Source organism: Rutidosis leptorrhynchoides, chromosome 3 (genome assembly GCF_046630445.1).
Source record: "Rutidosis leptorrhynchoides isolate AG116_Rl617_1_P2 chromosome 3, CSIRO_AGI_Rlap_v1, whole genome shotgun sequence".
NCBI classification, from domain to species: Eukaryota; Viridiplantae; Streptophyta; class Magnoliopsida; order Asterales; family Asteraceae; genus Rutidosis; species Rutidosis leptorrhynchoides.
The window spans coordinates 19,788,147-19,806,223 of record NC_092335.1 but is presented as its reverse complement, the minus strand read 5'-3'; the positions used below and the strand labels follow the sequence as shown (position 1 = coordinate 19,806,223).

General features: G+C 32.9%; 2 long non-coding RNA genes across 7 annotated transcripts; one reads left to right on the top strand and one right to left on the bottom strand.

The window, feature by feature from the left end:
- The first annotated feature begins 1,002 nt into the window (after window positions 1–1,002).
- LOC139895802 (uncharacterized) lies at window positions 1,003–4,923 on the top strand. Of its 3 annotated transcripts, none has more exons than XR_011776028.1 (6): window positions 1,003–1,250; window positions 1,737–1,864; window positions 2,504–2,599; window positions 2,718–2,892; window positions 3,324–3,523; window positions 4,609–4,923. It is a non-coding gene; the product is annotated as an uncharacterized lncRNA (long non-coding RNA). The 3 variants fall into 3 exon arrangements; XR_011776027.1 differs by having other exon boundaries at window positions 2,504–2,629; XR_011776026.1 differs by having other exon boundaries at window positions 2,504–2,892.
- A 1,955-nt stretch (window positions 4,924–6,878) lies between these two features.
- Window positions 6,879–9,676, bottom strand: LOC139895801 (uncharacterized). 4 transcript variants are annotated; one of them, XR_011776025.1, is made up of 3 exons: window positions 7,870–9,676; window positions 7,510–7,584; window positions 6,879–7,173 (listed from the first exon to the last, which is right to left on the bottom strand). It is a non-coding gene; the product is annotated as an uncharacterized lncRNA (long non-coding RNA). The 4 variants fall into 4 exon arrangements; XR_011776024.1 differs by having other exon boundaries at window positions 6,879–7,584; window positions 7,870–7,988; window positions 8,080–9,676; XR_011776022.1 differs by having other exon boundaries at window positions 6,879–7,584; window positions 7,870–8,763; window positions 9,006–9,676.
- Window positions 9,677–18,077: the final 8,401 nt, after the last annotated feature.

Below are 18,077 nucleotides of genomic sequence, written 5' to 3'. Positions count from 1 at the left end.
TCGATACTTGTATCTTTTCCTTTTAGACGAACCGAAATCCACTCAAATGATTTGACTTGAATATCATTCAGAAGTACCGGAGCAATGCTTCTTTTGTTATTGAACACCGTAGCATTACGATTCTTCCACAAAAGATAAACACAAGCCCACTCCACGGCTTGCCAAAGATACTTTCCGAAAGAAGACATGGAACGCGAAGATATACCTCGGAGATAATTGCTTCCGTTTAAATTTGAGAGGTTTTCAAAATTCCACCACTTAAAGATACCAGTCCATATATCAACTGTGAATTTGCACCTATATAGAAAATGATCCACCGACTTCACATCATCATTACAAACCGGACAACGAACACTATGAAGGTCAATACCCCTTTTATCTAATTCAACACGGACCGGAATTCTCTTCAATAAAGCTCTTCAAACAAAGACTTCGACTTTTTTAGGGACAAGATTATTTCTCAAAGATTCACATGAAATATCATTTCCAAAATAAAAAAAACGGAAGCAATTTCTTACTTATCCTTTAAACTTAACGTTTATTAAATAAAAAAAATTTGTTTCAATATAATAATGGTGACCAGTAGTATATGTGATTTAGTGATATAATTATAAACATGTATATTATGTATGTATACATAGAACATAGATATTAACATAGATATAAACATGTATATTATGTATGTATACATCCTATCATATCCTACTACATTAAAAGAGGGTTTTGATTAGTTAATAAATATTTTTTAAATCTCTTTAATCACCGTTAGATTGAAAAATTACATTACAATACCCCTTAATCTAACGATCATTGATCATCCCCTAAAAATATTACCCTAGGTAATAAATCAATGATTAGTACTTAAAAGTTCAATAATACCCCTTAATACATAAAAAAAAAAAAAAAAAAAAAAAAAAAAAGGATGATAAATCTAAATTAGAGGTCTGTGAAAATAATATCATTCTAACGTGTATAATATCATTCTAACGTATACAGGGGAAAAAAACGCAGGCTCTCAATTTTGAATACCAAAAACCCTAATCTTCAAAAGCCGCAATCAACTAGATCGATTAGATTGTGATTTTGCCGGAGTTAATCGCAAAACGATCCCAACACCCACGTGAATCAGTTAAGAGTTAATCGTATTACGATGTAATACTAATTCGATCTATGGTGTTCATTTCCAATACTAAAAGTTATACTTTGTAGCAATCAAATTTTCGATTTCGATTTGACGGAACGTTATCAAGGTGAGATTCGATTTCAATTTGGTTTTGATGTAGAAAAATCAAATCATAGTAGCAATCAATTTTAGCACTGTTTCGATTTTTGTTCAAGAACAATGATTTAAGTTTAGATTTTTGCATCTATCAATTTTGCATATCACTATATGTGCTAAAGTATTGGATATATGATTAGCACTTATGTGAGTATTTTTGTATTATACCAGTATATGTGCTAAAAAAATTTTTCCCTGTTCATCCAATTGACCATGTACTTCATACCCTACTTTGTGAATGGTGTACTTTATAGTTTCAAAATGCATTATACGGAGTAGTTTGTTTTATGGTTGTTAAAGCAGGGGCGTATGAAATTTCTATATTGAGTATGATTAATGATTATGGGTCTTAAAGTTAGTTATTCATTTTATTCCTTTTTCTATGAAGTAACATGAAATCGAATTTTAGTCTTTCTATTTGTATTATGAGAACACTCATATGTCCATTTGTTTACAGATACCGGATCCCCAACCATTACATATATTCAAGGAATCTGAACGACATGAGAAACAAAATCAACCTTAAAGGTTTCGTCCAAAATTCTGATAGAATAAGGATGATGATTGGCAATGTTGTGTTATCGTGTAAGCATCCGATATGAACCTATAAAATTAACAATCAACAGTTGCTTAAAACATCATAAGTTTTAATGGATAAACTATACTTGCTGACGTTTTAATGGCCCTCTGATAATTATTAGTTGCTTATGGGTCAATATCTTTCAAGTTAATTTTTACGATAATTCGATGGTATTCCAGTTTTAATCGTTTAATCTAACATATTGGATGAACTATATGTGTTTTAATCGTTTTGGGGTCAATGGGTGTACTATAGAGATTTAATCCATGAGTTGATGGCCAAATGTGCGTACATGAACATTTTTACAAGCCCATTTGCTTTAAAATGATAGTTGTTGGTCTAAGGTGTGTTCATGAGTATATAATATATTCATAGTTAGTGTGTCCAGTTAGTGTGTCCATTTGGTTGGGTCATGATGGTGTAATAGTCATATAGGAGTATGGTTCACCCTTTGTGTACCAAATGATGTATTGGAGTTTCATGGTGTTATTAAAATTATAGCTTTTAAAAGAAATATATGTGTTTTGATCATTTAATAGATAGATAGATAATAGATATGTAGTTGTAAAATGTTTTATCTCTGATTATGAACTGTTGTTAAAGGTCATAACGTCATATTTACATGTCGTTATTTGTTGTTTCAGTGTCATCATGACGGAGCTTGTCCATTAAACAACATCCGGAAGTATTGACATTTTGTTCAACGTTTGCAAAGTACAACATGTGAGCTTGCATAGAAAGTTTCTATCTCAGCCATCCCCTTCTATTTGGTTATACATTTCTTTTTCTTTATTTTATAAATTAAAAAAAAAACTCTTAATTGAGCCATGGTTATATCGAAGTAAGTTATTTGTGCAGGTGGATTTAGTTTATGGGTATTATGATACCCGTGATAATTTTGAATTTGGGTTTATTATGACGTTTACTACTACAATGTTGTCGTTGACTATGTTTGAATTTGGTGCGATGATGAAAAGAGAGTTATGAATTGCGAAAACAGCGATTCATTGGGTAACTGATTATCTTCTTAAAGGTACGAAACAGCCAAACTTAGGTTCAGGAGAATATGTGTTACAAAATAATGATTTTTGTATTTTATGAATACATATGTAATAACTTGGTTGAATATAAATACTACAATTAAAAGGTGTGTACGGTGTGTTTTATTGTGTGTTATGTGGCTAATCTTTACAATTTTATTACACTTGCACTGAGTAAACATGATCAAATGCATTTCTCCAAGTTCCGGAAAGTTTAGTATCAATAGTTGCACCTTTCTGATCAAATTGATAAAATATATGTTTGTTTGTTAATTACCATAACTGGCCGTTTTAGTCATCATGGTTTCCTTTTGTGACCGGAACCATAGTTTTGCTAACAGGGGTTGCGATTCTGTGATTCTGGTTTCCCTTTGTAGTCATCATAATTTTGCTAACATGGGTTGTTATTTTGTTTGTTTTACAGGTATGAAATTATGATTTATTAAGCTGTGAGGTTATGTATTTGTGAACTAAAATCCCCATCTATAGGCTGGAATGGTGGGGATGTGATGGGAAGAAGTGTCCTTTGAATTCAAAATAATATGGAACATTCGCAGCAAGATGCACATTCATGCTTTATCATGACACAATAATAGAGCATGCTCAGTTCCCACTCGACCAACGGTAAGTGATATTCGTTTTTATAGTATTTTGTACTTGATCGTATTTGTTAGTGGCCATTCCAGCCCAAACGTAATATAGAAATGGGTAAGATGTGTAACCTTTACTTTGATAACATCATACTGTAAAATGTAAATAGACATGCTTTTACATGTAGGTATTAATTTGGTTCCGGAGATTTTACATGCATTCAAGGATTACGTTAAAATTCTCATTATAGGTGTCAATATGGGCGGCTTTTATAATTAGTCAAGTGGGTAGTATATTACGTTAAGATTCTTATTATATGTGTCAATATGGATGATTTTTTTATTTATATTTTTAAACATTTGAAATGTTATATTATTTATTTGTGTTATCATTGAAAGTAATTTATTACCATATGTAGGGTTTTGGGTTTAGATTTAGGGTTTAGGGTTTAGGGTTTAGGGTTTAGGGTTAGGGTTAGGGTTTAGAGTTTAAGTTTAGGGTTTAGATTTAGCGTTTAGGGTTTAGGTTAGGGTTTAGGGTTTTGATTTAAGGTTTAAGGTTTAGATTTTAGGGTTTAGAGTTTAGGTTTAGGGTTTAGATTATAGGGTTTATATTTTAGGGTTTAGAGTTTTTAGGGGTTATGTTAGGGTTTAGGGTTTAGATTTAGGATGTAGGGTTTAGAGTTTAGGTTTAGAGTTTAGGGTCTTGATTTACGGTTTAGATTTTAGGGTTTGGAGTTTAGGTTTTGGGTTTAGATTTAGGGTTTAGGTTAAGGTTTAGGGTTGTAGATTTTAGGGCTTAGGGTTTAGGGTTAGAGTTTAGATTTAGTTTTTAAATCAATGGATTTAGAAGAGTTTATGTTTTAAGGTGTAGCATTTAGATTTGATTTTATGGTTTAGATTATAGTGTTTAGAGTTTAGGTTAGGATTACCTAATATTATCATATGTGATATGTAATTTGTACATTGGTTTTACTAATTGAATATGTAATGTGTATATTATGTATATTATGATGTATTTTCACTATAATTATTTATGAGTTGAGTTGGTTTGACTTGGTTACATTCTTTGTTGTGATTCGTTGATGTACGCTCAGCATTGTGTATGTGTATCTGTAGGATCATGGACATCATCTCAAGAAGCCAACAAGTCTCCATTACAGTTTAAGGTGAAAAAGAATCTGAAAATTAAATCAAAGAAAGCAATCAAGCGAATCACCCCTTGGACATGTATATATTCGTATAATAGAGCGGGGAAACATGTCAACTTATCACAAGTTGCACAAAGTGTATTTTGTAATTCCTTATCATGAAATTCATAAATTACCATTGGAATGATAAAAAAATTATTAGTCTTGTTTGTCATGTGAATTAGTTATAAACATGTTAAAGATAGAATATTTTAAATAATCCTAATACAACATATTTACTCGACCCGCCCATTTTGTCATCTATGTTAGCTTTCTTCTAATATTTTTTGTTTTGTGAAATTGGGAATAATTTTAGTTTGGAGATCTTTATACATGGAAATAAATTTAGCTAGGGAACTGATCAAGGGGCAATATTGGACTGGCTTGATCGGCTAAAAATAGAATTAGAAGACGATGTAGTGTTTCGAGGGTGGAGATAAGGGAATATCGAATTCTCACCACTTATAAGTACTCCATATTTAATTACAACTGCTACTCGGGTACCCTTCCTAGCATAATAGGAGAAAAGCAAAGGACACCAGCATGGTATGCACATCTTTATATATATCTCATTAATGTCAGTACAGTATTTAGATTCAAACAAATTATGTTACTAGATTCAAACAAATTATGTTCGACCATCAGATCAGCAAGTATGTGAGGAAACTCTTTTAAGAAAAGAAAATAAGTATTTATTGAGAATGTTTATTAATTTGTGTTTAGAGGATTATGTGGGTAAGTTTATTCATTTGAATAATGTTATTCTTATAACTCAGCCAAACTCCTGTTATTAATTTTTTTTTTTTTTTTTTTTTTTTTTTTTTTTTTTTTTTTTTTTTTTCAGAGTTAGTTATCTCCATTGTTATAATGTCTTTTATCATATTACCAGAATAGTCATAAAAAAGTTGAAAAAAACATTGTTGATGATCTTTTAAGTCATTAAGTTACTCATAGTTTTTTTTTTAAAACATTTCCACAGTAAGGAGAAAAAATGTATACAACGGAGTGAATATCAGAGCACGTTTTCATTCCAATTCCTATTGAAAGACGAGTTCTCCACTTATAGGTATTAATTATGTTATATAGTGTCTATTATTACATTATTTTTTGGTCTTTTGTGATTTTAGTCATTTACATGCTATTTCTCTACAATATGAAGAAGCAAATATACCAACAATAGTAGCCGATTATTAATGTATTCAACATCAGAAACAAAAGGCAGATGTCAAAAGGCAGAAGATGTTGTAATACATATATTTACCATCTACAAGCAATTTTTAAAAGTATTGGTTGTGTTTACCCTTACTACAACTTTAATGTCAAGTAATTTGTGTTGAACCTATTACCAATTGTTAACAAAATACCGGTGCAACTCACGACCCATTAATATTATTGTATATATTTCGTAGTAGTACATTATGTTGTTAAAAGTATTTGTTGTTGGTGAAAGTATTTGTTGCCACTTACTATATACAGGTACCTGGCATGCAAGCCGTCACATAACACCCAAAAAGGTATGTTTGAAGTGTATCATATTCTTTTTCATGTCTATTGCATATCATATACTCTAAAATCAAAGAAAAAATACGAGTACATGAAACCTTATGTTTTACTTTATGACAACAATGTTTTTTAACCAATCCCGCGAATTCGCGGTTCTTTTCTGGCGAAATGGATGTTTGCCTTTTTTACAGTGTTAGACTTTCAATTTTATTTTATATGTATTGTTTTTTAGGTTCAAAACCTACATTGATTATAAGTCAGGTAACACTAATATTACAACTCAATCAATTTATTATAAACCTAACAGATATTATACAAGATATAGTGATTCATACAAGTCAATGGTGATTCATCTCTCAAAAATCTCTGCGAATTCGTGAGTCTATATAATGGGTCAATTCTTGTGACGTTCATGTTAATGAAATAGTTATATATGTATCTATTTAGTATTTCCATCCATAATAAAAAAAATCGTTTAATTTCAGCTTCGTACGTACTTTTACTCATAAGCATTTTTTATTACAACCCTTTGATGGTTAGATATGTGTAAAGTATTATGAAGTCTATTTATGTTATTGAACTAGTGATGAAACGGACCGCGCGTTGCTGCGGTAGTTGTTTTGTCTTTGGAATATACTGTTCCGCTGGAAATAGGTTAGCGGTATGTGTGACCTGAATGTCTATGCAAAATGGTTGTGTATGTTGACATTACATTACATAGCTAATAGTACATGCGTGATAGTTGTTTGTTTACAGGTCTAATACTATTTGAGAGTTACGCAGTGTTGACTATATACATAAACAAAATGGCATTGTCCTACAGATTTACAGCTTGATTGTGGCCAGTTGATGTCTTGCTTAGTCCCTTTATTATCTGATGTAGGGAATAGTGTTTTCTTTGTGGCGAGGTTAGCTGCTGCTTCTAGTTCTTTGATCGGAGTTGGGGGAATGGGCGTAGGAGCGCTGTGGTTGCCTTCGTCTTGTCTTTTGTCTGCAAAAATAAAGTGGGTATGAAACAGTTTTTTCTTATGTTGTTATGTTAAAGTGTTATTAACTGACTTGGCGATGTTGGAGTTTTTGGTGGTGGTGGGGGTGGTGGTTTTTGTTGTGCCTTTCTTTTGAAATAAACTGTTTGATTTGCGATAATTATACGTATACGTATACATAAGAATCTAATATGTCTTGAAAGCGGCTTGAATATGCATAAACCACAATTAAAAGTCCAAGTTAGCGAGAAAACAAACTACAATTATCAACATCCAATAAAGGCAATAATAAAAAATAACTGCAAATCATTAAAATTTTTGCGATGGGGAAAAAAACTCACCAAACCCGAGACTATAACCGAAATCCCTTTCATCGTTTCTTTGAACACCATCCACAAAAAAAGAGACTTATTATTCTGCTAAATCAGAAAAAACACAGGTTATTGCAACATTTCTAAGAACAAATAAATAAATAGATTATAGATGGGTCAACATTGCCATACAAAGCATATCACTAAGCAATGGCTACATATTGAAAAAATAAATATCTAATAATCTTTAAAGTTTAAACTGACCATGAATTCTGCAATGTATACATAAACGTATACATTTAAATGTAAAAAAAGTAAATGTTCCACAACTAATGTGTTGGTTTCACAACTGGAGTACAAATATTCAGATGTGTCCTTTTACATATCTACCTATCTATTGCTAACACCAAGACCATTCAGGCATTCAGTGTTTGAGTATTCCTCATATCATTTCCATTGTAAAGCAACTATTGTTGCTTTAGTGACAATTGAGACAGAACAAATTTTAACTGAAAATGAGAACAAAAATATAAGTAGAATCATTAACTACCGAAAGTATCAACTTTAAGGTTGCATAATTTTCCATAGTGTTCTTCTTACCTAGTGTGAAAAGGTTGTCGAATTCATCATCTACTTCACCCTCCTCAGCCTACAATATCAAAATACTAAACAAAGAAAATGGTGACCGTATGACATCCGTACAATATGAAAATATCAAACAATCAATCAATCATCTAATTCTAATAACCGGGTTCAATAGATTCAGTACACATATATATTTTAATCAAATGTCAATAGACAAAAGTTACGAATCTATACATTACCGTGAAACAGAAGGGTATGTTTTACAATTTCACAACGTAGCATAAAGCACAACTCTAAGGGTGTGTTTGGCGCGTAGCTTATTGGAGCTTATTGAAGCTTATGGGAGCTTGAGCTTATGATTTTAATAAGCTCAAAATCATAAGCTTTGTTTGGAAGACAAAAAAAGTAGAGCTTATGAAAATCATAAGCTCTGAAAAAATAAGCTACTTGTAGTAGCTTATGAAAAAAAGTAGAGCTTATGAACTGAAAAATAAGCTCCAGCTAGTTTACCAAACATTTATAAAAAATAATAAGCTCCAGCTACCTGCTTCAAAAATAAGCTCCAGCTCCAGCTCCTACTCATAAGCTCCAGCTCCAGCTATAAACTCCAGCTACAGCTACTTTCGTCCAAATACACCCTAACTAAAATTGCAACCGCACTATAGTGATTGCACACACAAGTGCAATCATGCAATACACCTGCGTAATGCGAAACACGTATGAAAATTAATAAAGATACAAAATACAGATTCTATAAATATCTTACTATAATGTAAAGTGACTGTGAAAAGCAAACAACAAAAAATATCAACTAAAGACATTTTTACTGTGAATAAAAAGAAGACTATTTCAAGCAATGTAAGAAATAAAATAATCAAACATGCAATTGTGTAAAATTGATCTAATAATGTAATAGGTTTTAAAAAGTACAGAGATAATACCAGCAAATGACAGCTACCATGATGATGGCTACAATTTGGTTTTCATCGCCCAAAAATGACACACTTTGGGTGTTTATTAGTATATAAGGAAGGGGAAAAGTTCCTCACCACCATTAGCAAAAAAAAATGGGAAAACAACCCTTGAAAATTTAAGCACGATGGAGATAGCTACAACGGAGTTCATAGCAAGCACCATGGTAATGACCACAGTTTGATTTTATAGGACTAAAGCCTAATTTTTATCAAACTTCGTTTTTTTCCCCAAGATAATCTGAAAATCCAAAACGAATGATGCAATTACCTGAATTCCGACCAGCAAAAGCAATGGATGGAGCCGACAATTGACGTAGAACCTAATTGATTCCGACAATTATGGAAAACGAAATTGATTCCGGTGATTTGGGGTTGCAATGGGCTTTGTGGCAGCGTGGCAGCGGAGGTGTGGTAGCGGAGGTGATGGCGTCGGTGGAGGTGGTGGCGATGGAGGCGTTGGTGGCGGTGGCGGTAGCGGTGGCCGGTGTTGGTGGGAGCGGAGGTGGTGGCCATCGTTGTTGCTGGTGGGTAGGACGGGATTTGTTTGGAAGAGAGGGAGGGTTTTTAATGTAGGGTAAAATCTGGGGAAGGATGGTGGGAGATAGAAGACGGTAATAAATAGGTTAGATGCCGTTTTGGTTTTTTTCAATAAAGGAAACCATAAAAAACTTGGAGGTGTTTTAGTATATAAGGATAAAATAGATCAAAACCGTTTGTGGTTTATTTGATATTGTTTTTTTTTTAATCAATTTAACAAATACTCTATTAAATTCTATCATTTTATAAAATTCGCGAAATCGCAGGTCTTTAAGTAGTTGATTTATAAATGACACTCACAAACTTTCATACAGTAGTAGACAATCAAGATGAAAAAAAATATGTGATTTTAAAACCTCAAGAAGTTAGAATGTGATAACTTTATGGTGCATTTTGATAGTAAACAAGAATTGAGGGTTCGCGCATTGCTGCTCTAAGGTTTATGCGATTTTAACGCTATCTAGCAATTCACACGACACATTTGACCTGCTATTTTTGGGGCATACAAACTACAATGAAAAACAATTATAACCTACGCAAACGCTAGTCATTCATTGACGTACATATCCGAAATTTTAACTACATGTATTAAAGTTAAGAGTTAAGTTACATCACAAAAGGTTAGCTAACCATTACATGCTTCCATTTACAGTAGCTAACCATTACAAGCTTCCATTTACGCCATGACGAATCTTCAAAAAACGATCCAAACGCATCCATAATTACAACAAAAGAGTCAAATCCAAAATACCTTACAACATTCTTCCTATACAATCTGGTAATCATCCCATGCGACTTCAAACCTGCGCCTCTCACGGTTAAACACAATCCACACTTTGTCTCCAGGAACATACCCATTGTCGTTCACAAACTTGAGCCACCTAGATGAAACCGATAGGTTTAGGTTTTTTTTTGTTTTGTTTTTTTTTTTTTTTTGATGTTTCCTCCAACAACTTCCATTTATAAATTATGTCCTCAATGTCAACGCATTCGTACGTCTGACCGCTCCTCAGCTCTGGCAGTGTCACAAACTCTTGTGGTAGATGCTGCATCACATTATATTATAATTGTTACGCAATGCATCAATAGTTGTGAATAGCATGTAAAATATACGCAACATTGTCTAGTGCACTCATGTATGGAATTTAAGAATGATTAAATTACACTGATTCAAATAAACATTGTTTGAAAATAAAAGGTGTTGGTTAAGATTCAAAGCATAATATTCAAAAGTTAATCACTTTGTTTTGATGACGACACACAAGAACTAAGTAGTTAAATCATATGTAGGACGACATGAGTTCATGAGCCTAAACTATCTCTAGCAAAAGACCAATACTTAAGAAATCATCTTAGGAAAAATGCTACACGGCTGCACCACGGTCGACCGTGACATCAAACGTGTGTGACCTGCACCAACGAGTTCAAGCTTTTCTAAAACTGCAAACCCACGGCTGACCTCACGGACGACCGCAGCCCGACCTCAGTTTTCTCTGTTACCAATCTTGACCAGATAAAGTTTGACTAGTTCCCGGCATCTATAATTTACAAAACCTTTTTTAACATACTTATAATAGTTGCCCTTTTTGATCTCAAAAGAGTTTTGAACCAAAAGATGTTAATTTTTACTAATCACACCTAATGACATCTTAATGACACTTTAAGTTTGATTTAGGCTAAAACACTCAAGTGTCATATCTCTTTATCATAGTGTCATTTAAACATACTAATAATGGTCATTAAAGTCCCAATTAAAAAGTTGCTCTCCCATTGATTTTATGTATCATTATTTGTATGAAAATGTAATTAGCTCAAGTCTAGTCAAGATGTAACAAGAATCATTATGTTCAAACTAGACTCAAACTAGTTCATTTAAGTTGTAACAATGTTCTAAAAGACAAGAAACTCTCATAAGCGAAATGACAAGTGATTAAGAAAGGTTGATGAAGATTTTGGAAGATAATGGTTTGTTGAGAGAAAAAAATCTGCAATTACCTCTTTTGGTAATCAATGACAAATGGTCAAAGATTAAAAACTTTCTTCTTTAATGGACATGTCAACTTCCAAGCTTATGTCCAAAACATAAAAGGTAATGAGGATAATTTCAGAAGTAATTGGCCTTTAGTTGCAGCTATTCAACAAGGGAAAATGACAATTTTCAAAGGACAAAAACGGCCATAAGAATCAGATGTCAGAGGTACACGGTCGAACCACGGTCGACCGTACAGTGAGCCGTATGACTTTCAGGCAGATTTCTCTTTCCTATAAAAGCCAAGCCTTGAAGCATTTGAAGACTCACCTCTTGCACTCATATTTTCTCATACTTACTGATATCATTCTTATACTTAATTTGTAATCTTTTAGAGTGATTCTAGCAAGAGTACTTGTAAGCTTAAAGTTGTAAGTTTACTTGTAAACTATCTTCTTAAAGGGATCTAGAGGATAGTTGTGTTTTCACTAGGATAAGTTCATTGGGATCTTGTGGTAAGAGCTATAGGTGTTTGTGAAGTCTTCAAAGGGACGTAAGAGTTCACAAGGTGCGGCTTATCGAAGTACTAGTCTTGTATCCGGACACTCCACCGAGTTTGGAGTATCATAGTGAAGAAAAATCTCAATTAGTAGAATTGAGGAGTGGATTAAGGAAGATTAGTTAACATCTTTCTGAACCACTATAAATTGTTGTGTTTGTTCTCTCTTCCCTTATCTTTTATTTAAAATTTAACATATATTTGTATTGCTAGCATTGTTAGAGAACAAACATTTCAAATCACACTATATCAAGTTCAAGTTCAACAAAACGCCAAAGAAATTTTTTAAAAATCGACTAAGTAACTATTCACCCCCCTCTAGTTACTTACAAAAGGGACTTACCCAGACCCTAGCTTTCATCACTGTCATGAAAGCATAGACTTCATTGCTGATCCACGGTTGATCTTCCCCTACAGCAGCCCTAAACTCTTACTCTGTGATGATCATCACCTCTGAACTATCATCGGATTGGTTATCATCTTCAACCACTCTTGTTTGATTTAAAGCATCCATTTGTGAAGAGGATCCAAATTCGTATGTGCTTGGGTTAGGCGTGCTGTCAGTATCGGGACTATTTTGAGCCATATTCTGTTGATTAAATTATGCATTTAAAGAAATAAATGTTAGATACATAGCACACTAAAAAAACTTGCAATTACCAAAATTTATATGATAAATATGCATGTAACAATACATGAATTTAAATAAAAATAATCTTAACATACTCAAACTGTAACTTGATAGCTGAAAAAGGAAAAAACAATTAAGACAACAAATCCAAGGGTCGTAAAACGGCTTAAAAATACACAAAAAAGAGGAAAAAACAGGGCAAGAATAACAAATATACGACAACACTGCCAAAGTATGCATAAAAGTACTTGCTAGAGAACCTCTAAAGAAACTCAAAAAAATTGCCAATGAGTGCAATGAGGGAAATACATCACCTGAAGAATCGAAAGCTGCAGACAAACTATATACGGATGTAACTCCATGTTGAAGTAATGGAGCAAGCAACTGGAGTGCAGGACCGGAATTAACGACGCCTGGTCAAAAAGGAATTTACAAATTCACAAATAAGATCTAAAAACAACTAACAGCCACAGGAAAAAAGAGACAAAAAATTTATAAGACTTGCAATCATACGTTAAGCATACCTAACGTATGATTGTAAGTTGTTGATGACGATGCTTCAAAATTACACCTGCGCAGAGACACCCCCTTTGCTGTTTGGTGTACAGAGACCACATCATTGGGTGCATCTGTTGTGTCATCTTTTTTTTTTTCTTTTTCTCGCGCCTCTCACCATTATAATCAGCAACACAATTATGAAGACAAAAAAAAATAACAGTACTATAGAGACGAAGCATTCCATCAACGAACGGTAGCACATACTATCGAAGGAACAACATAGCCCACATGTGACACCCCGTACAAAATCAACATGTACGGATCATCAACAACATGATCATTACAAGGTCAAACACTATATGTTGTTTAAAAACCAGTTTTGCATTCATGAAAAGATAGCGTTTTACAAAAGATAATTTGCTTCCTATAAATAAAAGCATTAACATAAGTGTGTGACCCAAAGGTCGTTACAAAGCCATTGTTTGAAAATAATATAAGTTACGAACGCAAAATAAAAGTTCCATGATTGAGACATCTCTAAGTAATGCAGCGAAAATCTAACATAGCAGGTCCGTAACAGCAAGTCTATAACACCAAGACAACAAGTCTAACAGCGGAAGCAACAACGTCTAAGCACCTGAGAAATACACGCTTAAAAAGTCAACACGAATGTTGGTGAGCTATAGTTTGTTTGTAATCAGTAAAGTAATGTAGACCACGAGATTTCAGTGCTTCAACCAGTAGTTTAAATCAGTATGAAAAGTATATGCTTAACCGTGGGCACCCGGTAACTAAACTTGACAAGTAGTATATCACCCCCTAAAAGTGCACTTGGCGAGTGCGTTTGTCCTCAAAGTATTAAACACCCGTTGAATGCTAGCGCGACTAGCCCGAGTGGGGATGTCAAACCCTGTGGATCCATATCTAAGATTCGCGTTCACGGTTAGGAAACCAATGATTAAACGTTACCGAGCTAAGGGGAATCTTTGTGCCGTTATGTTACCCACACATATGTAAAGTTTAAGTACTCGTGTCTAGTATGTAAAACGTAAGAAGCGCATGTATTCTCAGTCTCAAAAATAGTAAAAGTAGTAAGGGATGCTATAACTCACAGTGAATAAGCAGTAAAAGTCGATACGAAAAGTATGCAAGTAGTAAGTCGGTCCGAAAGGTCGTCAACCTAAGTCAAAGGTCACTAAGTCAGTATGTTGTCCCCAAAAGTTTAAAAGTGCATCATCGTCATCATCATCATTCATCATAGCTAAAATAAGTTTAACAAGAATAGAGATTGAAACAATAGGCTGACTTCGGACAGCTGTTACGACCTCTATACAAATCGAAAAGACGCGTAGTCAGTGGCCAAGGCTCTGTATGTGAGTCCTTTAACCGCTGACCAATTTTCAGAACCTAACTCATCTTCGTTTGACCGTGGCAATGGTTTAAGTGAGAGTAAGTCAGAATTTTCAGCACGACGTTACAAAGACGTAATGATTTTCTAAAGGCTATAAATCCTAACCCGTATATCGGATTTAGGTGAGTCTTAAACGAAAAGTCATCTACTCGAAATGAACTATATGAAAATAAATTTTCCAGAAGCCCAAAGAGTCTGATCAGACCCCAAAAAACAGTAAACAAGTGCTCCAGTGAGATTCTTGGTGCTTGATGCTCATCACGGTTCTCATCCTTGATGCTTGTAGCTTCAAGTGTACAACTCATTGATGTGTTAGCATCACTTTGACCAAGATTCAACCATCAACACACAAAATGTCAAGACTAAGTAAGAATTCAACTCACTTAAGAGTTTTAGAAGGATGATCAACCAAGGTTACATCATATTCTTAGTCTTAACACAAACACAAATTCTATCTACAACAAAAGCTACAAACTTTCATTCAATCAAACAAACAAGACATAAATTTGATCAAACAAAGTAATGGAACTCTAAGCTAGAGAGCTTGGATCCTTTTCACAAAAGTTGTGAGATTACAAAGCTAGAAAGCTTGAATCTTTTATGCTCTTGAAGATCTTGAAAGCATAAAGCTAGATCTTCAAGTTTTATGAAGACCATAAACACAAGTTTTGATCTTTACAACAAAATAAAGAGATTATAAGCTAAAAGATTTAGATCTAACAAAATAAGTAAAGATTTAAAGCTATAAAGCTTGAATCTTCCATGTTCTTGAAGGATTCAAATCCAAGTTTGAATCTACAAGATATAACAAGATCAAAAAGCTAAAGAGCTTGATCTGAAATGTGCCGTTCTTATTGATTAAAAACGTTCCATATTAATTGATTTCGTTGCGAGATTTTTGACCTCTATATGAGACGTTTTTCAACGACTGCATTAATTTTTAAAACAAACCATTGCCTTTATTTCATAAATAAAGGTTTAAAAAACTTTACGTAGATTATCAAATAATGATAATCTAAAATATCCTGTTTACACACGACCATTACATAATGGTTTACAATACAAATATGTTACATCGAAATCAGTTTCTTGAATGCAGTTTTTACACAATATCATACAAACATGGACTCCAAATCTTGTCCTTATTTTAGTATGCAACAGCGGAAGTTCTTAGTACTCACCTGAGAATAAACATGCTTTAAACGTCAACAAAAATGTTGGTGAGTTATAGGTTTAACCTATATATATCAAATCGTAACAATAGACCACAAGATTTCATATTTCAATACACATCCAATACATAGAGATAAAAATCATTCATATGGTGAACACCTGGTAACCGACATTAACAAGATGCATATATAAGAATATCCCCATCATTCCGGGACACCCTTCGGATATGATATAAATTTTGAAGCACTAAAGCATCCGGTACTTTGGATGGGGCTTGTTGGGCCCGATAGATCTATCTTTAGAGTTCGCGTCAATTAGGGTGTCTGTTCCCTAATTCTTAGATTACCAGACTTAATAAAAAGGGGCATATTTGTGAGGACCCGTCCTTATCCCCCTGGATGAAATCTTCAACATTTGGTTCCATCGCGATGATCGACTCCAAGTAAGGTCCTTATCATGAGCAAATGCACAGCGGAAGACTTAATTCGTACCTGAGAATAACATGCTTTAAAATGTCAACATAGAGTTGGTGAGATATATAGGTTTGATGCCGGCAGCAATATATATATAGACCACAAGATTTCGTATATAAACAGTTTAATAAAAATATTCTAAGTGGTTGAGCACTTGGTAACCATACTTAACAATTAATCACGTCGCATATTCCCTTTAATATGAAATCTTACTACACTGTACCAAGTGTAGTCACGAAACGAAGTACTGTGCAACCGTTGAATACTGGTCGTCCAGTCCGGTTGGGGTTGTCAAGCCCGATAGATCTATCAACAGGATTCGCGTTTACAATACCGCTGTAAATATTAGTTACCAAGCTACAGGGAAGTATGCCAGTGGTACAACTCAACGTAGAATATATTTTTCAGTTACTTGTGTCCATAACGTAAAACATAAAATACATGTATTCTCATCCCGAAATATTTAGAGTTTAAAAGTGGGACTATATACTCACCTAATGTATTTTGTAGTAAAAATACATATAACATCATTGATCAAGTATAAGGTTGGCCTCGGATTCACGAACCTATCATTTATATATATAAAACACTTAATCACATAATTCCATTTATTAATTATATAATATTGATATATTAAATGTTATAGTTATGTAACTAAATTCCAATTAAAATATATATATACTTTATTTATATAATTTATCTTCAGTTAATACTATATATATTTATTTTGTAAAATAATTAATATATATATATAGTTATATCTATATATGTTCGTAATTGGTATTATATCAAAAATCATTACTTTGTTATATGTAATATTTACTTAATTAATGTTAATATGTTTAATAAAAATTTTATGTAATATTAATTTAAGTATATAACATTTATTTGTAATATAAAAATAATACCAATTTTAATAGTAAATGATAATTTTAATAATAATAATATTTTTAATAATAATTTTGATAAAAATGATAATTTAAATGATAATGTTTCTTTTTAAAAAAAATAATAATTCTTCTAATAATGATAATGATAATAATAATTTTGGTAATAATAATAATAAAATTAATACTAGTAATGATAATAATGATATTAATAATAATAATAATATTGATAATAGAAAATACCTTAAAATTAGCTTCTAAAAATAAATATCCGAAATGAGACTCGAACCCACAACCTCCCGCTCACACACTAACACCCCACACCACTGAACCCTTTCTGTTTTTGTGATAAATGCTCTCATCATTTTTTTTTAAGTAGTTTTCGTCCACCCAGAACACAGCAGGCCCAACTGATAATGATATGGCCCAACTGAAAATGTATTTTCGGCCCAAGTAAATAAAATACAAGCCCAACTCTTAATCTTAATCCAACAAAAATAAAGAAGTGTCTGTGGAAAATGTCCAGGAATAAAGCAACCGAATAAATATATGTGTATTAACTAGATATCACAATATTCATGTATTATTTATTCTAATATCACCACGTCATATATGTGGCCATTGTGTCAACCAACAAGTCCCAATTAGTGTCCCATATTATAATACTATAAATAATCAAATGGACAACTTTAAGCTTGTGAATATGTATATGATGATGTCGACAGGCACTAGAAGTTGTCGAGTGTGTTTGATGATAAATATAAACACACAATCAACAAAAGAAACTCCAAGTGACTCGATGATGATGGATTAGCGGTTTTAGGTGGGTTCTTCGATAATCATAACAGCGAGAAAAGAATTAATACTAATGATGGTTTGGTGGTTATTTTTCGATGGTGGT